The 26,691-nt window shown below is 38.6% G+C and overlaps 1 protein-coding gene and 1 long non-coding RNA gene across 3 annotated transcripts in view; one reads left to right on the forward strand and one right to left on the reverse strand.

Annotated features, from left to right (window-relative positions):
• grin2aa (glutamate receptor, ionotropic, N-methyl D-aspartate 2A, a) overlaps nt 1–26,691 on the reverse strand; it is a 302,450-nt gene that overhangs the window by 210,325 nt on the left and 65,434 nt on the right. The window lies entirely within an intron of this gene.
• On the forward strand, nt 1,786–23,304 carry LOC110369397. Its single transcript, XR_002429011.2, has 3 exons — nt 1,786–1,812; nt 2,682–2,723; nt 23,189–23,304. It is a non-coding gene; the product is annotated as an uncharacterized LOC110369397 (long non-coding RNA).

Consider the following 26,691-nt stretch of genomic DNA (forward strand, 5'->3'; position numbering starts at 1 on the left):
AACCATATACGGTCAATGCAAAGCACCTCATGAATGTTAATGTGTGTTAAAAATGGGTTAGCTGATTTTCTTCATCATGGTAATGTGGCAACCACGGAGGAAAACCAAAGAAACTCTGGAAATTCTTCACAGAGAGGCATTTATTAAATGAGAAAACCAGAGGTAAAAGCACAGATGTTGCCCACATTAAAAGAACTCGTTAAGAATTAAACATGATTGCGCTTTTCAACGTTAGATGAAACCCATGCTCCTGCTCGGTGTTGAAATTTATCTGAGGCTGTGCACTAAGATCGACATTCAGAGAAGGCAGCAAGACCAGGAGGAAAGAGAGGTTTCCTCCACAATGATAAAGATGCCCCTCACCCTCTCAAAAATAAAAATAAAAAAAATAAAATAAAAGTGAATACTGCAAAAAGCATTTTAGGCAGCCGATGGGAGCTGAGTGCTGCATGGGTTTGAGCTCTATGCTCTGCGTTCTGGGGTTGAAGAGCTGCCTTTTAGCACCTAGAGCCTGTACCTACTTTCCCCTATAGGTTATAGCAAAATGCAATGCACTGAGTCTAAAGCAGTGTATTAGCCAGTCATCATCATTGGCAAGGAAATGTTTGATTCCTGAAACCATGTTTCCTCCTAATTCTCCCACCTCCAAGGTCTTCCAACAGTGCCAATGCATCCACCGCCAAGCATTACTCACAGGTACATTTGACCGTTTACAGCAATTAAAGTGACACCTTGCAACAATAATGTTGTAATATATGGCACATGTCAAACTGGTGATTATGAAGGAGAGGAATGTGATGGTGGGAAACACCGATAACATTTTGGCATTTTTTTATTTATTTGAAAGGTCCTTTTGTATAGTTACGTGTCATCAGCACTAGAATAAATAACACTGTAGTTTTAAATGTGTATGATGAAGTCGATCTATGGTTAAAGTCTTAAATGGAGTGAAATTTAACATCTGAAAGGAATCATGATGTAGTTTGACTGCAACTCCCTACTTTACCATCTGTGTTGCCAATTTCCTCTGTCTCCAAAATGAGCGTACACCTGGGTCAGAGATGCCGCGAGAACCGCATATTTTCCCATCAAGTTCTTTTGTTATAGATCCCAACTTTGGGTGGAAAGTGCCGTATGCACATTTCCGGCCCCATTTTGTGCGTTCGCAAGCTTTAGATATGACACCCCAGTAGAGAGGAGAAAGGATTAAACTATGTTTAAGACAGATAGCAGGTCAGGTTCGCTATACAAGTCAGCAGTCAGAAACATGCAGGAAAAACAGGTATACAGGGGTCAGGCTGGCTCAGATATCTGGCAGCAAATCGGGTCGGTATCAACAGGGCTATCAGAAAACAAGAATGCTGGATATGACTCACCGAAAGGCTCGTATGATCTGGCACTGTGGAGTAGACTGAGACGGGTATAAACACTGGAATGAACAGGTGATCGGAGCTGATTACTTATTGCAAGAAAACAGGTGGAACTAATCAAAGGAATGGTAGTGACTGACAAGTGAACAGATCTGACTGGCTGGTTACTGCTGACCGGGGAGTGACAAACAAACTGATTGGGTGGAGACAGAGAAGTGAACCAGCAGATTGCCGGCAGGTGAACCGAGTAACTAAGCAAAGTGCAAAAACAGAGCCAAAATAAAACCCAAACTATGACTGAACCTAAAAATGTTTGAATTTGGCTAAATGCTTTGGAGATTAGTGGCTAGCAATTTGTGGTTTAAAAAATGTTGAATCCAGGAACATGAATTAAAACTTATATTGTTATTTTTATAGATGCTGTCATTTGAGGATACTTTGGGTATTTTATGACAAACTATGCATTTTTTATATTATTGTTTTAAAATGCAGGTCATTTTGGACAATGTAGAAATTATGCTATACAATGTCTTTGTTGAAAAATCCATATAAAATATACAGAAAATATATACAGATATAGACATGGTTATTTGAGAATATTTTAGTAATTTTGTTTTGATAACTATAGATTTCTTACGAATTTTTGAATTCTGCTCATTATTATTGTTATTATTATTATTAAATAAATTACATTGGGCTGTGGTCAGGATAAGGGAAAGTGACATGTTGAAAATGGAGTGACCAGGGCGACATCTTGTGGTTTCACCACAGAACACTCTTATGAGGTTGGAGATATTTTACCCCTATCATCACTGGATGTTGAGTGAGGCTTTGTTGAGCCCAGCGGGGCTGAGCGTTATCAGTTCAAGCACTAACTCATCAAGATAAAATTCAAAACACTTGTCAATAAGGGTAAACAGAACTCAAAATTCAAAGTGAACTGAGGCTTTGAACTTGAACTAGACAAAGCACATCGTTGAAAGCCATTTGACCCCATTCTGCCAAACACTTGTCACATTCCTCTGCATGTGCATTAATAACCAACATAATGAAGGATTATCTGAACATGTCTATCATTCAGAGCAGAGCATTTTGTGAGAAAAGAAGCATAAACCTTCAACACAATTTTTCTGGCTCACTTCCCTGGCATGTTGTATGATGAGAGCTTATTCAACAAAGATGTGCTGATAAATATATTTCCCTCCTCCGTTGTGATTGTCAAACACCAAGACTTCCTCTTCCTTTGTTATTTCTCGCTTTCCTTTCCCTGTTCAATCATTCCCAAATTGTTCCCTCTCCTCTGTCCTCAAGCCCCCAAGAGGGAGAAGCAGATGGCGGTACGGTTGATGGAAGGTAAGTAGAGGGCAAGGGAAGAAATACTGCAGGGGGACTGTATAGGGGGTGGAGAGGGTAAGGAAAACGGGTCACAAAAGCTGGGCAAGTTTGATGATGAAAAGGTTAAGAGGGGGAGGAAAATGCCTGGGACATCAGGTTGGGCCCAGAAATGAGGATCAGGCTTGAAAAAGTAGAGCAAAAGTAGAGTAGTAGAGTAAGAAGAAAATGAAAGGCCGGATCATTACAGGTGAGAAGCTAAGCAGAGCTATTTAGGCATAAGCTGGCCATGCAGAAATGTTAACTGGTGTTTAATTTTTGGGGTTGCCTCAGTTGTCTTTTTGGATCCATGGATTAAAATATTTCTTTGCCTTGGTTTTTCTTGGGGATAAAGTGTACACTTATTTGTACAGAAACATCCCTTTACACATTTATACTTTGCGTAGGTACAGTCAGACAAAGAATACATGAATGACAGCTGATTACCAGTTTCATCCAAAATTCATGCCGTGCATGAACTTTCACTGCTTCCTGTTAAGTGCCACAACAAATGCATATACGGTATTTATAGTGCTCAATAGTGCAAAACTGATGATGTGCCAGCTCTTTTTTTAACTGGTTTTCAAAAATATTTCAAACATCTGCTAATACTGTAATAATGGACAGCACATGGTATATAGTATATGGTAAACAAACTTAATTTATTTATTTTTTGGAAAAGAGATACTTTTTCCGTTTTTCACTTTTGCGATACTGTTTTTTGAAAATTTTATATCTCTTAATAAGAAAAAGAATAAGATTTACAGTTCAAAAATCCAACTTTTCTGAACCTCTTCAGAAACAAGTGTGGCTTATTGTTCTGTCCCTGTTTTTATGAGGGTCACCCCTAAAGCAATATACACATGAAGCCATGGCTTATGTGTACCATTGGAGCTCTAGTTTTTATAGATACATATAATGAACCATTTTCATTAAAATGGAAATATGAACCATTAAACAGCTGTAAAAGATTTAAATACTTTTAGGATACGTTCAGCACTCAGTAAGGATCAGTTTGTTGCTCAGCAAAACGTTTGCATTCATTGATGAACCACCCTAAAAAAGATGAATGGCTCATCTGATGTCTTGTTAAAACATTTTACAGTGATGTATTAACCCATTTAAAGCTTTCCCCCTAAAAGTCAACCAGTACCTGGAGAATAGAGCACTCAAAAAACTTAAACAAAATATTTGTTCTTATTATTACCCAGTTCTGAGATGCTTTTTGTCTCAGTTGCTGTGTTTTGAGTTTACTCCATGCGAGCGCAGCCTCGTCCTGTCCCATGCGCATTGGTTTCGCGGGTCAGCTGGGGACTGCTGTGCTGCTTGGTTTGTCAATAAAGCACACCTATCGATTACCCTTCCATTGATTTCCACATCATCGGGAATTGCTCAGTGATGTGCTTGACAATAAAACACAGCTTCTACATCTGTCATTTGCTGATCTTTTACTCCGGCTGTCCCACCTGACGGGCTGCGATCTCCCACCGGGGCTATATTCGCTAGCTGTAAATGCACATACACAAATCTATACGTGCAGAAAAGAATGACACAAATATTGCTCAGTAAATGTTAGAAGGTAAGAGTCAAGCATAGATCAGCAAACCCACTCTGCGAGAACTGCTCAGCAGAAAAGTGTATATCCTTAATCCTCAAACCTTTTTTAACTGAGATATGCACTCTACTGAACATCATCTATGCTATCTACTTCACATATGCGCCTCACCATTAGTAAAACCTAGAACCCTAGGAGACACTTTTCCCATCACTACAGTAAATCAACTGCAATAAAAGGGAATAAATAAATGTTGGGGGAAAAAATTAACATGGCAGGTGAAGAAACCTCTCTGCTCTATGCCATGCCCAGAAACAGCAGCATTAAGGTGTGTCCATGGTGATACACAGAGTAATACTGTGGTCAGCCAGGAGTTAAAAAGCTCATTAGATGAAAGAGACAAAATGGCAAGCGAGCCAGCACTCAAATCGATGGAGCTAATGTGATTTAATAAGGAGATCCCTTTTGCTCGTGCAACACTGGTGAGCTTTGATAGATATTTTACGCTGCTGCTGCTACTGCTTTGGCAATTTCATTTGGAACACGTTCAGGACCCTGCAGTGGCTTCAGCAACAGGTACAGAGGCAGCGGGTGAGCGAGAGACCTCCAGGGAAGCAAAGTTGAGACAGACAAGTAGGTACTTACGTGCAAATGGATTCAAACCCTCTTATTAGGGTTTACATTGCCTCTGCTTGTAAAAGTTACCTAGGGATGACTCAGGACCATCTCAGAGACCAAATGCTCTATAAAGCAGGTAGAGATAGATATAAGACAAGCTATGGGAAATTATCCTTTGTAACAATTTCAATAAGTGGCCAATTTTAATCGTTCTTAAATAATGCAATACATGTAACCACAACTGAATCCTTCATTTTCATAACTGAGTCATAAATCAAGCCAATAACTCATTGCTTACTTCCTTACTTACTTAATTTAAAGTGCTTATAGAACACATTAAACCTTTAGAAAATGTATAAGTATGGCTGTGCTCATTTGAATTGGCTTTAATTTTTTCTTCAATCTTTGGTGTTCTGGTGTTTACACTATTTTCATTATGTACAGCTCCATTATACAGTTTCAATGAGTGTTTTTATACAGCCACCATGAACCAGAATTGTGTATTACTTTAGAGTGTTTAATGGTGCCCTGTAATCTCTCTTTATCAGAATTATACACCCAGGTGTAAATCCATACTTACACCCCATGAATGTACGGCTTAATGTTTTCAAGAGGGTTTAATCTCAACCACACAGTTTCAGAAACTATCAAATTATGGGTTTTCACCTTCTTTCTAGATGGCTATTTTTTCTCCCTTCATGGAAGAGTTAGTAGAGTTTTTTACGCTGATTGACCTTCCTGGAACAGACCATGCTTCTAACCAGGGTTAGATTTAAATCTTTTAGGGTTTCTAGAAGGCTGTTAGCCAGCTTTATCCATTCAAAAGCATATTTGTGTGTGTACAGTCTACTTCCTGTTGAAACACTTAGTTCTATCAAAGTTTCAACCATCTGGTAACAACTGTCACCTTCATAAGCAAATCAACTGATTAGGATGCTCATGAACACCACCAAAATTAAACAAGCTCCAGCCTGAGATTAACTGGAATTTTAAGTCTCCATGGACTGGGAATGATCCAGCCATGAACGAATATTTTGAAGCTTGAATGAAGTTTGCAGCACATACACAGGTCAAATGCCTTCTAGAAAAAAGCATTATGGTTAGGCCATAGTTATAACAAAACCACAGTTATGGTTTGTTGAGGTTATGATGAAACTTTTAAGCCAAAAAATACTTTGCCAATTGTCAAGCATTGCAGTGGCACCATCATCCAGTCAGGTTGTTTTGCTTCTAGACATACAGTATTTGTGCATTGCACAAAACTGTGGAGTAATAAAGAAGAGGCAGCATTTCAAAATTCTTTATTGTCACCTCAAATCAACAGCTAGATGACTGAAACTGGGACACAGTTTGGTGTTCCAACATGACAATGATCCCAAACATGCTTCAAAACAGCAACAGATCCAACACTCTAGGGAACATTTGTGGAGTAAGTTTATAAGCAGGTGTTTTGCCAGGAAAGCAACCACTTTAAATAAACTCCACCAACTCTGCCAAGAAGAGCGGTCAAATATCCAGGCCGAATTTTAGCCACAAGCTTATTAGTGCATGTGGTCGAGGTGAACATTGCCAAGACGCATGAATGGAAATGGTTGTTGGGTCTAGGTGATTATTTGCGCCTGTACAGTATGTACAACTTTGAATATGTTGAGATTAGAGAAAATCCTAAACAAATTCTAAGATATGTACCAAACATTATTATTATTATTGTTATTATTATTATTATTATTATTATTGGACATCACATATGTAACCTTTTGCCCAAGACTGTATTACAGCTGGTATAGTGTGGATATTGCTGAAAAGACAACGATCATACTAGGATATTTTAGAAACCTCACCCACCTTTCTTGAGTGCAATTTTAGCAGTATACTGTCTGCATCATACCTCACCTTCTTGTGTGCTCCATCTAGGTGCCAATCCAGAATAATTCAAGTAATGAGAAGCTATTCCCCCACTGACAGGCTCCTGCTGTCTAGCATATGTGTTAATGGGCCACTGCAGACCTGAATATCTGGGAATTGTCTGAAGTTCATGTGTGGGGAGAAAAGAAAAATGCCTTACAGGAGTTTAAATAGTGCTGAGACAAGAAAAGTGTTACCTTTAGACAGTAGGAGACTTGCTAGTTTTGACATTTCGTGTCTTTGTGCTCAAGTAGCCTAACTAAAGGCTGTTACATATTTAGCATCTAAATCTGATGGGCACTAATGGGAAGCCAAATGTTATCACAATTGTGCTGCGTGGAAAAAATGTCTAAAAAAACAGTGTCACAATTCGATTTCTCAGTTCGAAAATTAAATCCTCCACAGCAAACAGTTTGAGCTCAATGGATGCAACTACACAGCTCTGTGGAGTAATTAACCCACACTGATGACAAACGAGGGATGCGGGGGGTAGAGGGGATAGATAGAAAGATTGATGCACTGAGAGACTGTTTAACTGCTCTGCTTTTTCACCGGAGTTTTGAGCACTGCAGTTTGTCACACGCATGTGAATATTTACGTATCAAAACACAGAAAGAGCTCATGGGCATGTGTCAGTAGACGGATATACACTTTGTATGCGTGTGAGTTCACGACACAGTGTCTGCAGGGGATTATTCAACAATAGAGATCTTGTGTAAGTGGCAAAGTCAGCACAAAACCACAGGGCTTCTGTTTGCCAAGGGCTGAGTGTGAGTGTGTATATGTGCGTCGGTTTCTATGAGCATGCAATTTACCGGGGAGATGACTGCTGGAAGAAATAATGGAGGATTGGATGGCGTCTGGAAAAGGGTTGTTGTGGATGTGAAGAAAAAAAATATTGCAGGAATGGGTAGAGTCAGATTAAAACAAGTGGCCGCATATAAACGACACAAAGGAAAGCCTACCTCTTTGACATTTCAGCGCCAGTGGAAAGAGTCTTCTTATCCATAATTGTGTGGTTTCTGTAATCTTAACAATGTAATGAATAAATAATGGCTAAAAGAAAGAAAAAAAAAAACAATGTTGATTCAATTTTCATTTGCGTTTCTGAGATTGATGTTGAACAGTTCACCAGCTTAAAACAAGGTCTGAATATTGCAGGTTTAAAAAGCCTTTATTAGATGTTATTGCTCTGTGATCACACATTCAGTGTTTTAAACTGCACACATTAGTAGTAGAGAAGGTGTAAATGGCCCATTTAAAGATAATCAAACATATTACAAAGGTAACATCCATCCATTTTCTAGAGCCGCTTAATACTTCCATGGGAAGGTGGCAGAGAGGGGGCTGAAGTAGTCTGTAGGCGAGGTGCACAGGTTGTCAGTCCTGTAGTAGTAGTAAAGAGTAGTTTTAAATTAAAGTACTAGTTATTGAATTAATATAACAATTTAAAGAGCTGAATTAAAAAGGGGTATCACTGTGTAAGTAATGTACCTAACGGTTACTAAAAAACAGACATAAGATCAACAAGAAACATAGGCTGACCTAGGGTTGACCATTCCCTACCCTGTAATGGGCGACAGTCCATCGAAGTGCACCCAAACATACATGCACACACAGACCCAAAGGCCACTTAGAAAGACTAATTAATCTAATGTGCATGTTTTCAGACTGCAGAGGAAAGCAGGAGTACCTGGAGAGAATCCTATGTGAATGGAAAAAATATGCAGAAAGGGCCCAGTGGCAAGGCTTCTCTCACAACATGCAACCTGACATTTAGACCGTTTATGTAAACCATAAGATTTTATCTTCAAAATCCATCAAGAAACCCATTTTTTTATACCTGCCTAGTATTTAAATTCTGCATTTTACACTGTAAAAAGTGAACCCTGTTGTCTGAGCGACTGCTTTCAGTTATATTGTGGAAGGCAAATGCCCAAACACTTACGTTGCATTATGTAGCTTGCTTTTTTTAATTGCAATGTTCACCATACTTTCAATCTAATGGTCTAACCCTAAGTCTAAAACTACAGATTACTGCTAAATATAGATGTTCCAAATGGCCTGCTTATTTTCCCTTTATCTATAATTGAATCTTATTATTTTATCAGTTCAAAAACGTAAAATGTGTGATAAAACTGTGATATTTGAGCACCAGGAAATCAATTGAATGTATTAGTTTGTCTGTTTTTATTTATGTAAATTTTACATTTCAGGGAAACAATCACATTTGTTTTAGGAACGGTAAACATAGAAAAAGTAAATTTAAGCTGAAGTTAAAACTGTAAATGAAACAGAATGGAATTCATAAAGTCTTATCATTCATTGCTATGACTAAACCTTTCTCATTTACGTAAATAAAATAAAAAAAATTGTCTCAAAATTGTGTGAAACAGAAATTTGAAACGGAGCCAACATTATGAGACCCATTTCTAATCCAACTTTCATGGAAACTTGTTGGTAATTTTCCTTAACTATACATAGTCACAAAAAACTGGCCAAAACAATAGCGCATCATTTTTTATAAGCTTCCAGTCTGAATAGGCGTTAAAACAAATGGGTGCACAAATCAATGCTGCAGCAGTGCTGTAAGCTGTTAGGGCAATATGAAAATCCTGCTATGGCTGTGCAGAGAGAGGGAGACCAGGAAATTAGGCCAGAGAAGTGGTAAGGGAGGGGGGGAGTTATAAAAAAGGGATGCAGAAAAAAGTAAACAGTGACATAAACCGACAAACAAAGAGGAGGAGACAAGACCGATATTGCAAGTGAAAATGAGAAAATAGAGATGGAGACAGCAGGCGAGAAGTAAAGAGCCAAACATGGGCTGAAAATACGTATCAAGCTGTTCCAGCATCAGACAGAAGAGATATTAACAATTAAAACCAAGAGATGCACACAAGAGCTGCATGTTTTGATTAGATCTCAAAAGAATATTATTCATCTTTTTTGTCTTTATTGTTAAGTGTTTGTTTTGAGCAGATATGTTTGTCTTTCACACCTCTGAAGCCCAACTACTTTGCATCAGAAATAAGGCAGGAAGAGATACACAAGCATGCAGAGGTGTCTCTCCAGCTGTGGTTTTAATGATGTGTGAGTCGAGCAGATGGAGTCGTTAACTCTGTGGGCCTTGAGCCCAATCTTTCTCTCACAAGCATACGCTGACGAAGGTCCAAACTCACCTCAGCATTACCGCTGGAATTACCTCCCCTAACACTGACACATGACTCACACCCTCCACATGCTGACGGCTTTTTCTAAGCACCAACTTCCTCCTTGTTATGGTCAGCAACAATATCTGGGGAAAATAACTTTTCATTTCACCGCAAAGTAAGGTAACAGAAAATCATGTCCTGTATTTTTATACAAAAATGACTAACTGAAAATACTATGCTATTGCCAATGTGGGCATAAGTTAGTATAAACCTTAGAATAAATAATGTATTACAGTGTTCAATGGAAAAGGGGGGGGGAAAGTCAAGTTAATTTTGCATTCTGTAAGTTTATACCTCGTTTCAGACAGAGCGTACCCCCACAGAAAAATGTTAGTTGCTAACTATGATAAAGGGCAAAATGAAATCTTTGGCCAAGAACAAGAAGTTTTTAGGAGCTATGGATATATGCCCTAATCAATATGTGTTGGTTATTTTGTTAAATTGTAATCTGTACTTGCAAAATGTGGACTTTACCGTAGATTGTAACACAAGGATAAAACTGGATGAACACACTCAAAATTTGCCAAGATGTGGGTGACTTTTGCAAGGCTTTCGGGTTTGATAAAGACAGGCTGTGGACGCGTTTGAACATACTCAAAACTACCTTTAAGATATCATGGTGATTTATTATTCATGGTTACAGTAGCACCCTGGGTGGAACTTGAAGGCTATTGACTTGAGGTTCAAATGCACCAACATGACGTGGTCATCAAGACTGACCACGCTAATCTGATTTTGAGGCTACTACCCCATTAAGGCCTTCAAAGAACAGGCAGCACTCTTAGTAAGGTAAGATTTCGCTGTTGACATCCTGTAGATACAAAAGCATGATCTCACCAAGCAACTGTAATAAACAATCCCACCTCTTCAGCCCCTAATAAATACTGTTCCTTTTTTAACCTTTTGGGCTATTAAGAGACACTGGTACTCATCAGTATTGGACCTACAACAGGAAAAAAAGGGTGGCTGCAGATGTGGTTCAGCACAGAAAATCACATAACCTGCATCCTTTCAGATTACTGATAATTTGATTATAACAGCTGATAGCTTAATTATTCATCCTAATTGATGACCTCGTGAGTTTTAAGCATGCAGTGGTAACATCACTAATTAAAAAGATTGGCTTGGACTCTTCTCTGCTCTCTAATTTTAAGCTAATTCCTAAACTCCATTTCCTCTTTAAGATTATGGAGAAAATTGTTTACTATCAGTTAAGTTCTTTGTTGGATAAAAGAAAAACCCTGCCACAGTATTAAGTCAGCACCATTGAGGGCTTTCAATTATGTTCTTTTAGCCACAGACACAGTTCCTTTGTTGTTCCGCTTCTGTTATATCCAACAGCTGCCTTCAATACAGTAAACGACCAGATCCTCCCTTCCCATCAAGAGATCTGGATCAGTATTAAGAGGGTTGCTCTAGATTGCTTTAGGGCTTATCTAATAGGGAGACGTTTTCTTGTAGGAGCCTCTGAGTCACATGCACCTCTTTCATGCAAAAATTCCCAAGCCTCTATTCTAGGCCACCTTCTCTTCTACCTTTACCTTTACCTACCTTTTTTTATATGGACAACAGTCAAATTGTTATACCACTATGAAATTAAAATAGTTACTTTTAAAAAAAAACACTTGAATGCATTGCAGAAATAAGTCAAGGATGCACATAACTTTCTAACATCGATGTTATTGCTCCTGTGATCACACATTCAGAGTTTGTGTTGTTTCGGGCTTAGTGATGTCTTCAACATCACTGCAGAAAAAGTTAAAGTATACAAAATTAATAAGTTATTTCACAATTTTATATATATATATATATATATATATATATATATATATATATATAGTTTTGAGTCATAGTTTTCATGTCTTTGCTATAGATGTGCAATGTAGAAAGTCATAAAATTAAGGAAAATGACATAAGTGAGTCCAAACACTTTACTGGTAGTGTAGGTCTGAGCTACAACCTGCTTACTTGATCCTTTTGATAGGAAAGGCAGTAAAACAACTATTCACTGGGGTGTGCAACGGGTAGCGCCATCCATGTACGAGGCCTTAGTCCCTCGACGGGTCGACCCGGGTTCGAGTCCGACCCGCGGTCCTTTGCCGTATGCCTCTCCTTCCCTCTTCCACCCCCTTCCTGTCAGCCTACTGTAATAAAAAGCGAGCCACTAGAGCCGTGAAAAATCTCAAAAAAACAAAACAAAAAAAAATATATATATATATATATTCATTAGGATATATATTCACTAGGATATTCAAATCTGTGTATAATGCAATAAAGTGGAGGCTAAAGTTAAAACTAACTTTATGTGTTGATCTAGTGTTTTTGTTTTAAAAAAATTTGTGTTGGAATAATATAAATGTTCACAGTGATTTTCACCATTGCAAACTGACAACAAATAGGCATGTATACCTCTTAAACTGGCTATGTGTTTCTTTTTCTTCCAGTTTTCAGTTTTCCAAAGTTTCAGATTGTGCAAATGTAAACAATTTAGTGACCGTATGTCTTTTAAAGTCATCATATTTAAACTTCCTCTACTCACTAGCAATACACATCGTATGACCAAACTCCAATGAGTTACGAGTTGCACAAAAGCCTGAGTCACTGCTGACTCTGGCCTTTAGTAATCAGTAAAATGCATGTTTGTTCATTGCATTCCACTAAAGTACTAGCAGTAATCAAGAGATCAAATGCATAGACCAGCAACTCTATTTAGTTCTGTTTATTGGTTCCAAAACCAATGATGGAGGACAGAAATTTGCTCTGGAGTAAAACAGCAAGAGTAGATACAAGAAAAATGGAGGCAAAATAATTTAAAAGATAAAAACATAAGGAAATGTGGCGAGTGAAATGAAGAGAGGAGGGAGTAAGCAAGAATGAGAGAAAGGAGGAGGGAAAAAGTGAGCAAGAGAGAGAGGTGTGTAAAGCTCCTTTGTTTCCCTCAGAAGCCCATGAGGGAGGCATTTGAAAAAAGAGAGAGGGACAGAGAGAGAGCGAGAGAGAGCGAGAGAGAGCGAGAGAGAGCGAGAGAGAGCGAGAGAGAGCGAGAGAGAGCGAGAGAGAGCGCGAGAGAGAGAGAGACTGCACTTTACTCTGCACTGCGCCATGCTCTTTTCTCACATTAGGAGTCAGTCTCTAGCCTCTTTCAAGTCTCTTTTTCATATATGTGTACACACCCAGATTCTGGAAACCACTCTCACACACCAAAACATCCAAAAGTGAGCCACAAAGACAGCTAACACCCCTCCCCATCCCCCCCCTTACCCACCCAATCATCTCTCTACATTGGGACTATGAGAATCAATTATGGATACATTTGAAAAGGGAAGAGTGCGTATGTCTATGAATTATAGAGTTATAGCCATGCCCTGCATTTATTACAGCGGAGCAAATCTAAGGACATGTTTGAAAAGGCCAGCGCAACATTGCTCTGAACAGAAGCAACATGGCACAGTATAGCACAAGATGCACATTGCTGCTGTGTAAAATGGTAAAATTACACTTAAGAAGTGTTTCCGCTTTGTGTGCGCTGTTGTGTAATCGCAGCACCAGAAACCACTGGAAAATCCAGCGGCACTAGCGCAGTTCTGTGTGTTAGTTCCACCTCTTGATTCATTGCCATACACAGGGGAAAGCTTCTGCAGTGGCGGCAACTGGTTGATTCATGTTCTTAACGCTAAACCACAGAGAGCGTGTCGAGGGTGCACCACCACCAGAAGGAAACTTGCCTGAGTAGACACACTGCTGTTTTAAATACTACCCCCCCCCTCCCAGATGTAGAAAATGCTAAATCTCAGCTGCAATTTCTTTTGAGAACTACAATCTAAAGATGGCACTTTGCAACCAACTCACTGGCAGGCTGACAGAAATCTCCTTTCTCATGCAAACAAAATGGGCTCAGCCATCTTGTTCAGCAATACATTAAAGCAGAATAAATAAAAAGGAGGGCGCATCCCCTCCTCTTCTTCATATTGGCTGCAGCTGTAATGTAGCACACCATCTCATCCCAAGTCAGCCATAGCCAAGTAAATCCGGCACTCGTGCATCTATATTGGGGTTAACAATATCACGGTAAATTATGCATCCAGTAGTTTCAGCCAAGCAACCCAATCGATCACAGAGACATACCAAATATATAAAGGACTCTCATAAATAAACCTATGTTCTTTTCACAGATTAAAACTATAGTTGGTAATCCTGTTCAGAAATACATTTTGTTATACTGGGTGAAATGGTCATTCCATCTTGACAGTAGTAAATGCATAACATATTCAGAAAAGGGAGTATTAAAAAAATTTCTGTGAGAGCTGCAGGCCTATAAAAACTCTGATCAATCCTATGATTCGGTCTGAGGAGAAATAACTAATTGGAGGCCTTCATATGTCATCCTCCCCATGCTATCCTCTGTCCCTCGAGTTCCGGGGTTATCGCCTTATGTATTGGTTGTTTCACATGCCATACATTGTGACGCACTCCGGTAACACCAATGTGCTCGTTCCTTGTTAGTATCCGCTTGCTGGCTGCGCATGTGCACTTCTAGTGTTTATATATCGGGTTAGCTTAGCGGTTAGCTCTGATGTTAGTCGTTCATTGTAGCGCCGCTGCTCTAACCGTATACTTCGCAAATGACTGAAAGTCACAAGAAGCAAACCAGGTACAAGTTTATGACAAGAAGAGGAAGGCCTCAGTGGAAAGAAATAAGACCAGAGTGGATTAGGGAGTTGTTGTTTTTTTCACTCGATCCATTTGAGGAGAGGAAGAGCAGGTAAAATGGTTTTCCACATGCGCAGTTATTCAAAAAGAGACTTACGTTTCTTACTTGCATTTCATAAAAAAAATTGCTGACTCTACCTTTAAAGGAGCAATAAGCAACATTTTATAATTTTACATAGAAATAACTAAAAAATTGTTTTATGAAGAACAAAAGGTATCTTTTCAGATGGACTATGGTATGACATCACACACCATCTCTCTGTGTTGTTCTCCAGTCTCTTGTTTACATAGCCGCGCGTCCCGCATGTGCGTGTACATGTTGTGCATGCATGTGCATTTACGTGCATGTGAACAGCTGCCACTCAGGGCTTAGCCCCTCCCTGCCTGTAAATTGCCAGCACCAGAACAGTAGGCACAAAATGGCGGAGAGCACGCCCAGCGGATCTAAACGTTGTCTTACTAATAGCATTATAAAGCTATGAGTTACTTATTTCTTCACTAGACATTCCTCTGAAAGGTGATGCTGTTTAGCTGTGTATTTATCCGTTGCAAATATGCGCACACGTGGCGACTCGAGAAGGGGAAGTGAAGGGGGTACCGGGTTGCAGCTTGAGCGGCGGTAGACAGAGGCATGGCTTGTTACACATCTTGGTTTGGACTAGAGAATGCTAAATACCCACCTAGTGGTGATATATTGCTTATTTCTCCTTTAAAGATGTTTGATAAATATTTTTGATGAAAAAATACTACAACTTACTGTTGCACTACTATAAGTTAGACTTGTGTCAGAACATAGTCACATCTCCGGTATTACTGATTTGGTAAGCTTTACCACTTTATCAACCTTTACAACTGCTTAGTTTGCTGCTTTCAACATCAATTGAACTATTCTCTTCTTCTTAAACTTACAGTGCCTTCCTTTTCACAAATTTCCTCATTTTAATCATAATCATCATTTAGTTTGTTGGGATTTTATGTGATAGAACATACAAATGAGTGCATATCTGTGAACTGAAATTAAAAAAAAAAATTTATTTTATTATTTTTTTACAAATATAATTTTGAATGTTGTGCCATTCATTTGTATTCTACCGCCTTTCCCTGCAAATATAACTGCAAATGTTTTGGGATTTGTCCTTACTAATTTTGCACATCTAGAGGCTGAAAGTTTAGCTAATTCTTTTTTTGCAAAATGGACTGCCTGCATGTGTTTTTTTCCCTAGTGTCTTCTCATCGCTCAGCCTGATTATTCCTTGGACCTGTTCATGCCCTGCCCTCTCTAGTTTGTGTAACTAGTGCTTGTGTGCACTGCCTAGAAAAGGTCTCTCCTTGATTCTTAAGGCTTCACTCTGGATCACTGGGAACTCATCTGCAGCTTCTGCTCAAGTCTATTTCAGTCTGCTACACCTGGTCAAGTCTAGTTCTGACTGCAACACAACATCTTAACCTGTCTCTGCCTGTCATCCACCATCTCCTGTCATCACCTGCCTGCCATCTAGTCCATTCACCTCAATACACCTTTAAACGTACTCTGAGTACTGGCTTGAATATGAAGTTCCCAGATCACATCATCACACTATGACACATTTTAATGATGTTTTGTCCTAAAGCATCCCATGGTAGCTCTGGCTGTATGCTTAGAGATGTTGTCCTGGTGGGAGACAAACCTCCAGCTGGGTATCAAGTCTTTTGCACCCTCTAACGGACTTTCTACCAACATTGTCATATATCTAGTAGCTCCATCCATCTGTTTATCAGCTTAGACCTTCCCACAACATGATGTTGCCACAGTTTCATAAGGGGCTGGGCTAGTTGGTGGGGGTGTTGCCAATGCACAGTATAGCCGCAAAACGGTTATACATTGCATTGGAAAAGCAGTTATACCCCTGAGTTTCTTTACATTTTTGTGAAGTTGTAACAACAAATTTCAGGACAGCATATAGAACAACACAAAGTAGTTAAGTAGTTCATAACTGTGGAGTAGAAAGACAAATGAAATAGATAATAAGCATAGCATTTATTTGTATTAAGCCCTTTTACTTTGATACCTCTACATCAAGTTCGGAGCAACTGATAACCTTGTGAACCCTAATTATTAAAAAGTGATAGAATTTGTGTAACTTCAGTATAAATGCTGGCCTCAGAAGTTTGTAAGGGAACATTATTCATCAGGTCAGGAATAAAACCATAGGGTCAGCTGAAAATCATGTGTCCTTTTCCTTTCAAGTCACAATGTTGCCCGGCTTGGTGCTCTTCCAAAACATGAAATACTAACAAAAGCCATTAAAGTTTGTGGTTGTAACATAGCAAAATATGAAGAGCTTAAGGGTCATTAATGCTTTCTTCAAAACACTTTAAGTAGCAAATAGATATACATGTGAAGTGAACTGTAAAAGATGGGGCTAAAACAAGTTGCAGCTTAAATAGCTGGGTATATTTATTCAGACTGTCTTGTAAAGCTGCATAAATATAAGTTTTACAGAAAAAAAATGGGAATAGAACAAGGGAAACTACAGAATGGGGGGATGTAGGGGTTGACAGCCTCTTTAACTGAGAGTTGTAAGGGCAGATGTATTAATGCTATAAATGTGATTAATGATGAATTGAGACTAAGAAGGAAGAGGGAAGAGAAGAATTATCTGACATTGAGTATGAAAAGAAGATACATCTGTTGTCTGCAAGTTTTTCTTCTTTTTGGTCTAGACGGTTTCCTTTAACAATTTTTTTTCATATATTATTCATTTGCATAGCCCTTATATATTCGGTGTAGCCATTGTGTGCGTTTAGGTGTGCATAAGTTTTGTCACATTGTACATATTTCAGTTTGCTTTGTATTTGCATTCTTGGAACCGTTCATTTATTTATTTCTTCTTGACTTATTGGGGTCATGAAACAGGGGTGTTGGGTTGTACATGTATTTGTACCAAAGTTATTCAGTGTGGCCTTTTGGGTTTATTAACACAAATGTGCCACAATAATGTGGATGGTTGGAACCTGAACACATGAAGAGCACTTGTCTGTGAACTGTCGTGTGATACTCTGCATCTCATCACACAACTTTCACAAGATTGCTCATCAAACGACGCAACAGCAAAAGAGAATGTAAACCACAGACAGACCAAAGCTTACAAAGCCTCCCACTACGATTAACGTCTGCCGTCCATGGACACAACCCCTTTATGCAAATATTTACAATTGTGCCACTATTTATGAGGGGAATAAACCAACAGTATACAATTTAGTGCAAATAAATAGTTGCACAAACACATGTGTCCTTACTTTTTGCAACAAGTAAATTTTTTAGATAAAAAAAAAAATAATTAGACCTGGTTGGATATTTTTCAAAAGTACTTCTCAATGCGCTATATTCAATCCCACCAACAAAAATGTACTCATAATATGCTGCATGCTAGTGTATGCTGTGAAGAAGTATGGAACTGAGGATCATTAGTGAAGTGTATCAGAATTTTGGGGACAAGAAACAATCTAGACAGCCTGACAACATTCTGTAACACAACCATTCTACCTAAATGCAAACAGGAAAGGATTTTGTAAATTTTATGAACTGGATTCATTATACTACCACCAAATCTTATTTAATCATTGCTTCTGTTGCGCTGACCTAGACTTCATCCTCTCCTTGCAGACAAACGTGAATTATTTATGATGATGAATAGTTGATGATGATGATGATGATGATGATGATGATGATGAATAAAATCTGTATATAATACCACTACTTTTAGTCAGTATCCATTTACAGCATTGTTAAAACTTAACTTTTAGTATTCCTCCTGCTTCCTTCCAGCTCCATTAGGGTGTAGGAAAACAACATTACCAGCTCTGCGCAACTCTGTACCCATTACTCTCGCCATTAGTCTTCCACGTTTTGTCTCCTTTCTCTCTTTGCATTGTTCACCTGTTTCTCTTACTGCTTCCATTTCACTCTAAATTCATTTTTATTTCAATTGAATCCCCCTCCTCCCAGCTCTACCGCCCTGGAAGTCAAAGCTGCCTTCTCCTTTGTTTGTTCCCTATCAATTTCTTTGTCCTCTTTCCATTTTCCATGAGTCCCAAGTTGTCTTCTCTTCTCACTCCTGCTGATCTAAACTGACAAATTTGTTCACATTGTTATTCCCCAGAATCTCCACCATTTATAGCCTACAACACTGACTCACACACTCACACACACATAGTGCTACAGTTGCCTTCACACCCCTGCTGACAACATGGCCAGCAGTGTTTTTTCTCAGCGAATCCATTAGCACCATCAACAGCATTGCCGTCATACGCACACACACACACATTCACACATAGAAATCAACAATAAATACAGAGCACAAGAAGACGTTTTAACACACATAGCAACCAAAGGACAGCTCTAACATTTAACAGTCTGTGTCCAAACGCTCGCCTACAGCAAGGGTGAGCCTTTGAGTCTTGCACCTATTTTAAGAACAAGATATAATTAAATGAACAAAGTATGCAAGATGGCACAACAAGCAAGTTATTTTCCCATGCCCTGCACTGTTCCCATTAGGGTTTCCGGCTCAATGCAGAATTCATTCAATTTCTGACTAGCTGCAAGGATCAGACAAATATTGTTTTGGGTTAAATAGTCATGAAAAACCACAGTTTAATAGGTCGTATTCATCAAGCTCAGCCCTAAGTTTGTTGAAATATGCTAGCTTTTGTGAGAGCCTAGTTTCAAGCTCACATGAGTTACCATCTTTACAGCTCTATAATCACAAGATTTAATGTCCCAATAAGATAAATGACCAAATAGCGAAAAGTCAAAAAGCTAAGTTATCAGCAGTTTTCATTTGCCAAAGTCTCAAAACAGTTTGAGGTCTGCATCACACATAAGAAACAAAATAGGAAAAGGTCACTTACCTCTTCAGCCACACAGCTAAATTATTTTACAGTGCCGGGAGGAAGCTGAAATGGGTTGTACATTTTGTCATAGTACTACCAAAACCTTCAATGTATTATGTACTTTTGTAGAAATGTATTTCATAAACTAACTCAAAGCAGCCCATCATTTAAAAAGGAAAGGAAAACGACGACAGAAAATCTGAAATGTTTGGGCTCAAATTTTCTGTTAAGCTTCCTTTATTTTGATATCGCCTAAATAAAATCCTTTGCAGTCAATTGCCTTCAGATGTTACCAAGTGAACAGAGTCTGTCAGTATGCAATTTAATGTCAGTATGCATACAGCTGCTGTAAATTTCTAAAAACTGAGTGTATGGTCCAACTAAAAACCCATCAAGAGATGACACATCCTCTTAAACTAACAGGTAGAAGCAACCGAGAGAGCCCCCCTCTAACTCTGGAGGAGCTGCTGATATCCATAGCTCAGGTGAGATAATCTTGTGCAACAACTATTGGTCGTGCACTGTACAAATATCACCTATATGATCAAGGTAAGAAAGCTATTGTTGAGAGAAAATAATTGCTGCTCACCACAAGCCATGCTGGAGAGAAAATAAATATGTGGAAGAATGTGCTCTGGTCAGATGAAACCAAAACTGAATTGTTTGGCCTACATGCAAAACACTGTGTGCAGTGAAGAATTTACACTGCACATCCTGCTGAACACACCAACCCCACACTGTTACATGGTGGTAGCAGCGTCATGCTGTGGGAATCATATTCTTCAGCAGGGACGGAGAAAATAAACTGAGTTGATGGAAATATATGTGGAGGGCAATCCCAGAAGGAAACATGGTAGCAGCTTGGCAGATATCTGCCTCATACCAGAAGAATGACTCCAAAAATACAGCAAGAGATGCAATGGAATGGTGTATACCAAAAGCTATTTATGTGATGTAGCTAAAGTCCAGACCTAACATTTAAGACTCTATGGTGATCCTTCAAATTTACTAATTAGAGATGCTCTCCATACAATCTGACAGAACCTGAGCTAATTTGCAAAACCATGTATTTTGTGTCTATCAAATAAAACTCCAATCAAATAATAATAATAATAATAATAATAATAATAATAATAATAATAATAATAATAATAATAATAATAATAATATAACTTTATTGATCGCACAATGGAGAAATTCATTTCTGCATCTTAACCCATCCCCTTGGGGAGCAGTGGACTGCCACTGTGCGGCGCCTGGGGAGCAATACAACAATGTTTGCTGACAAAATGTGAAAAAAATGTTTTCGCTTATTTAGACTGCCTGTTCTCATAGTCGGAACAGAAGCAGCTGACTTTAAAGCCTGTTTGAGCTGGCGCAAAGTCTGATCCCAGGACAGCCCGTTGACTTCATTGTTCTCGACTATGATGATTAGCCATTATGCTCCTGCGCCATGGCTTGCCTTTGCTGCAGTCTCCCTTCCAGTGCTCTAATTTAAAACGGGGGCGAAAAAAGGGGGAGCAAGAAGATACAAGAACAGGGAGAGAAAAAAAAGAGGGCTTAGCAAGGAGAGGAAGCACTTTCCTTTCCTGTTTTTCCCAGACCCCTAACACTTATCTCAAGAGCTTTATCCTCCTGTGTCCTTCAGACTGAGAAAGATGGACAGACGGATAGACAGAAACAAACACGCCGCCCTTTGTCTCTGTGGGGTTTAGAGGCTTTGACGGCCTCTCAAAGTGGTGTTGATTTTGCATTAAGGGCTGTAATTTGGGAGTGCCTTGAGGGAGGAGTGCTGACTCTGATACACCTTAAATCCAGCATATGCCAATAGATGGGGTGACACCTGGACCTCTAGATGGGGCGCTCTGATGAATTAATTAAGGAGCCCTCATCTCTACATCGATCGGAATAAACCTGCGCATGTTGGGGAGGCAGTGCGTGTTGCACAGATAAGTGAAGTGCTGGCGAGGGCTGATTGTTTATGTTAAAAATTAAAGATATTTCATTAGGGGGAGGTAAGAGTTCTGGTCATGTGTATTGTGCAGTTAGGCGCTCCCGTCAAATGTTATTTTCCACTGTTAAGTTTAAGGTTAAAAGGATTTGATTTATGTAGGACCACTGCAATAGCTTCTTTAAAACTGTAACTTACGATACAGAATGGCACAAGCATAAACACAGAGTGCCCCTCTAGAGGTCTTGTGTTTTTTTCTTTTTTGGCACACTTCAATTTTCAGGTTGTCAAACGAAATTTCAAAGATAACTTGAGTAAATATGAAGAGGAATTCTTTAAAATATATCTAAACCAAACAGGACCAATATGAAAAAGTAATTTCCCCTACAGTTCTGATCATGAACAGTGATTAACCAATTGTTTTTTGAAAGTTCAGTTTAGTGACTGAACTGAAGTGAATTATTGGCAGCCCTGAATAATTGAGAAATCCCCTCTGAAAGGCTAAATAAAAAAAATACATTTAAAAAACTGAATATTTTGGATGGCCTAGTCAAAGTCCAGACTTGAATTTGGTTGAAATGCTGTGGTGAAACCTAAAACAAGCCATTATAATTGAAGCCACCCCAATGTGGCTGAATTTAAGCAATTCTGCAACAAAGTGTAGGCTGTGATGTAAAAGACTGATTGCCAGTTATCACAAGTGTCTTTGTTGCAGCCAAGGTTGGCATAACCAATTGTTAGATTTAGGGGCAATTAGTTATTACATATTGCAATATTGGTATAGCCCTTTACCTTTAACAAATGAAATTCTCTTTTGAAAACCTCTTTTTGTATTTCCTTACATTAACTTTTCCTGACAAACATTCGTTGGATGATGGAAAACATTTAGCTGTAACAAAAAAGCAAGAACTGAAGAATTCTTTAAGGGTGCACATACTTTTTCACAGTGCTGGACTTGCAAGTGGACACCAGCTTTGCTAAAAGGGGCAATTTGTAGTTAAAATGATATAAAACCATGTAATTACAGTTTTACAACTTTTATAATACACTTGTACACAATTGAACTTAGCAACTAGACAAATTGAAAACCTTGTGATGAAGTCAAGATCAGGTCAGCTTGGTAATGGGGAAAAGCTGGGTTGTGACTGCAATATGATTTTTTTTCTATAAGTATGAGGCAAGCTCTAAAAATGCTGCATCATACATTTTCCATAATGCAACTGAGCAGCAATTTGTACATCCTCCCTCTCTGATAAATGGAACCATCTATCAAACTCCACTGCGATGCAGGTCTCCACTTGTAATTTGTTCTGTCTTTTCAAAATGCTCCCTCTGGAGTCAAAGAAGACACTACACAAATGCTTCTGTAGTAAAATATTTTACAATAAACCTGATTTATCCTAATGCACAAAAATACGTGGGTGGCCCGAATGGTAGAAATCTTTGTGTAACAACCCAGGTGTTAAGAGGGACAGTAAAGTACAGATCCTCCTCTGTGAGGTTTAATTTAGAGAGCTAATGACTCTTAAGTAGATGTAAAGGCAGCGATCAAAAACCTTCTATGACAAAAACAGGCATTTACAAGTTTACTGAATACCTGTTTTTGTCATCTCTCACTCAGATCCTGCATCCGGAATGGATGGTAAGATTTACCTCTTCAGCTGGTGGCGGAAAGACGTGCAAGACCCTGAGACAAGTCAGCTTCACAGGACGGGAAGGGAAAGTTGCATCAGAAAATGTTGCCACTTCCTCAAACTGTGGTACAAGAACCCCTGGTAGTATTTGGTCTGCCTTCAAAATAACTTTTTACAACTATTTACAAGGTAGATCCAACGAAATGTAACTATTGTGAGTTGAACTGATGTAAAGCTAATAAGCAAAGAGCCTAAGATGTAAAAGTGTCTTGTTCTTTTTCCATTTTGTCATGTTAAAATTACAAATATCAATGTATTTGGGATTATATATATATATATATATATATATATATATATATATATATATATATATATATATATATATATATATATATATACAGTATACAAAGTAGTGCATAATTGTAAATTGGAAGACATAATTGTTAAAACGTTTTACAGATACATTTGTTCCCCAACGACGACGCAAATCTTACACCAATTATAGCTCAAACTCTTTGGGATTTGTCTCTATTAGCTTAGAACATCTGTATACATTTTTTTGCCAGTTCGTAAAAACCTCAAGCTTGGTCAGATTGAAAAAAAGAGTGCCTGTGGACAAGCCTTGAATTTCAGTCCGGACTTGAACTGAGCCATTCTCATTCACAAACAAGCTTTGGTATAAACCCATCCACCGGAGCTTTGACTGAATGTTCAGAGCAACTGTCTTTAGAAAAGTGAACCTCTGCCAAAGTCTCAAGTATTTTGCAGCCACTTAAAAGGTTTTCGTCCAGGATTGCCCTGTATTTAGCTCCATCTTTTCATCAACTCTGACCAGTTTCTCTGCCTGCTGAAAGGCTTAATTCCGATGTTTTCCATTTAAACTTTCTGTGGCAGCTCCAAGCCTTTGGGATTCACTACCAGTGCACAACAGATAGGCCTTTTCACTGTTTTCTGTTCTGAAAACGTATCGTTGTTTCATTGGCCTTTGTTCCAGGGTGAGAGAGCTGATTCAATTTGTTTGAGTAGCTTCATTACATCTTTTTACATGTCTTTTTGTATTGGTGTCTTCTTGTGTTTGCGTCTTCTTGTATTTGTGGTATAATGCTTTTGCATTTTATAGAGTTGCCGGAAATTGTTCTCAAGAGTAGCACATCTTCAATATAATTGACTTAAGTAAAAGTAAAAAGTAGTTGTCCAAAGAATTACTCAAGCAAGGGTAAAAGGTGTTCAGTAAAAAGGCGACTGAAACACTGAGTACTTGTGTTGTACTTCTGTTTTGCTGTGACAGCGTCCTGCAGGACGCATCAGCTGAGCTACTGCTGCCACTCTTTTAGTATGTTGATACTTTCAGTGGTCAACCCTGTCTCTCTCCTACACACAGGTATCAGCTGAGCTTTTTCTGTGACTAACTGAACGTACTTTTAGACTTCAAAACTGGCTTGTAGATTATATGTTTAGCTTTCTTTTCCTCCACTAAACCACTGAGATAATACTGCCATTAACATTTTACTTTTCTTTAACATAGAAAGTACTCCTCTGCATCAAGTCCTCAACCTATCATCCCACAAGACTATACTTATAAGGCCCTTCATTCCTCAAGTAAATGTAACTGAGTAAATGTAAACCAAGTTACTGCCCACACAGTCTTAAACAAATCTTCAACACTTTAGTCAGTTGTGCTGTTTTTTAAAGTGCCTATAGATACATTGATTTGGTTTATACAACTTTACAAAACTTGGCATATGAATTTACACTCACCTTTATCAGGTTTTGTTTACAAGTTGGAAAACTAACGAACCAGAAGGTACAGTAGGCAATGTAGGCCAATAGCAATGTATTTCTCAGCATATGGTACATTCAAATTCATTAACAGATGTACTCAGTTATGATTGCACAAACGGACAAAAGTGTGAATGAACAGCTTGTTACCGTAGCTATAATGTCACATAAATCATAAGACAATCTTTGTATTCTGACATCAGGGTGGGTGAGGAATGTTCAACCTTACTGTTTGGAATTATGACTATCGTATTGTTTCCGACTGTGAAATTGTAAAATCCAACTGTGGATAACAAATGAACTTGATATAAGTGATGTAAGATAACAAGGTTGATGTCAGCTAGAGAGTTGCAGTTGAACAAAGGATAACAATAAAGCTAAAACCAGATTTAGAAATTACCCACAGTAAAAAAAAAAGTGAACTAATTTAAGCTGCAGACCTTTCTTTTGCTCTCGTCTATTCAACATCATAATCCTGGGCCTTTTGTCTGACTCTACCAGAGCATGAGATATAATTTTAAAACCAGCGACTGTAGGTTGCTTGCCAAAACCTAGCTATTGTGATGTGATTCAGAGGGAAAAAAACTGATTCATAAAGCTATTTAACAGTCCTAACAATGATAAAAAGCCTCTGCAAACTAATTCATCCAATACTTGCTGGCTGTTTTAATAAGTCTTTCATTCTTCCTGGCTTAAACAAGATATATTAGAAATGTTCTAGTAGATAAACAAACCAAAAAAAAAAAAAAAAAAAAAAAAAAAGCAGTAAGATGCCCTGTGTGCTAACCCTTGCTAGCAGTTTAAAGGCTGCTTGTGAACTCTAACAGAACTGTCAGACAGATGTTAAATCTCTGACCTCTGCAATGAATGTGAAAGGGAGGCCTGGAAAGGTAACACATTTGAAAATGTCATCTGTCACCTCTGGTCCCCTGAGGGCTTTGTCACAGAGCAGTGGTTTGTTGCCCTGAAAAGAAAAAGAAAAAAACCAAACCCCCTAAAAAACACAGTGCTCCAATGTGTTAAGTCTGTCTGACTCCACTTCCTCCTGTAATGGGTTTTGCACAGCAGATATTGGAGTCATGTGCAGCATCCTCTTCAGTGCATCTAACTCACTTTTCATGTCATCACAATGAGTCTAAATACAAGCTTTAAAAATAGAAACTGCCGCCAACTGCATCGAAAACTGTCTGAATCACACAATTACTGCCTCAATGGAGGAGAAGAAGAAAAAAAAGACAGACGCATGACACGGTAAGAGCGGATGATGTAACTTCACATCTATCACTTTCCTGTCCAATTTCCTTTTCTTTCTGGCTTTCCTGAACCTTTGATTCATGGCTCCCAGCCGCGTCGATTTCATGCTGGGTTGTTTACATGGGAGGGAAAAGTGTGTGGATATATGTGCCTTTAGGACAAAGAAACCAAGTGATTGAGCTGATAAGCATGTAAGCGCACTACATGTTTTTTTGGTGTAAAGTCAAAAAAAAGGAGCTCATGAAAAAGTTTAAAGTTGCAGGCAAGTGCGAAGATAAAAACCAAATGCCGCAATCCTGCATGAATCTGCATACGATGATGTAACCCAACCTCCATTTTTCCCTTTCCTATGTTAATCTGTCGCTGTGTGTGTGTCCTTTTCAGCCTCCAAGAGACATTATTCAGCGTGTTCTCATGATGACTCAAATGGATGTACAGTTGTTGTTTACGTACAGTA

Source organism: Fundulus heteroclitus, unplaced genomic scaffold, assembly GCF_011125445.2.
Source record: "Fundulus heteroclitus isolate FHET01 unplaced genomic scaffold, MU-UCD_Fhet_4.1 scaffold_48, whole genome shotgun sequence".
In the NCBI taxonomy this organism is placed as follows: domain Eukaryota; kingdom Metazoa; phylum Chordata; class Actinopteri; order Cyprinodontiformes; family Fundulidae; genus Fundulus; species Fundulus heteroclitus.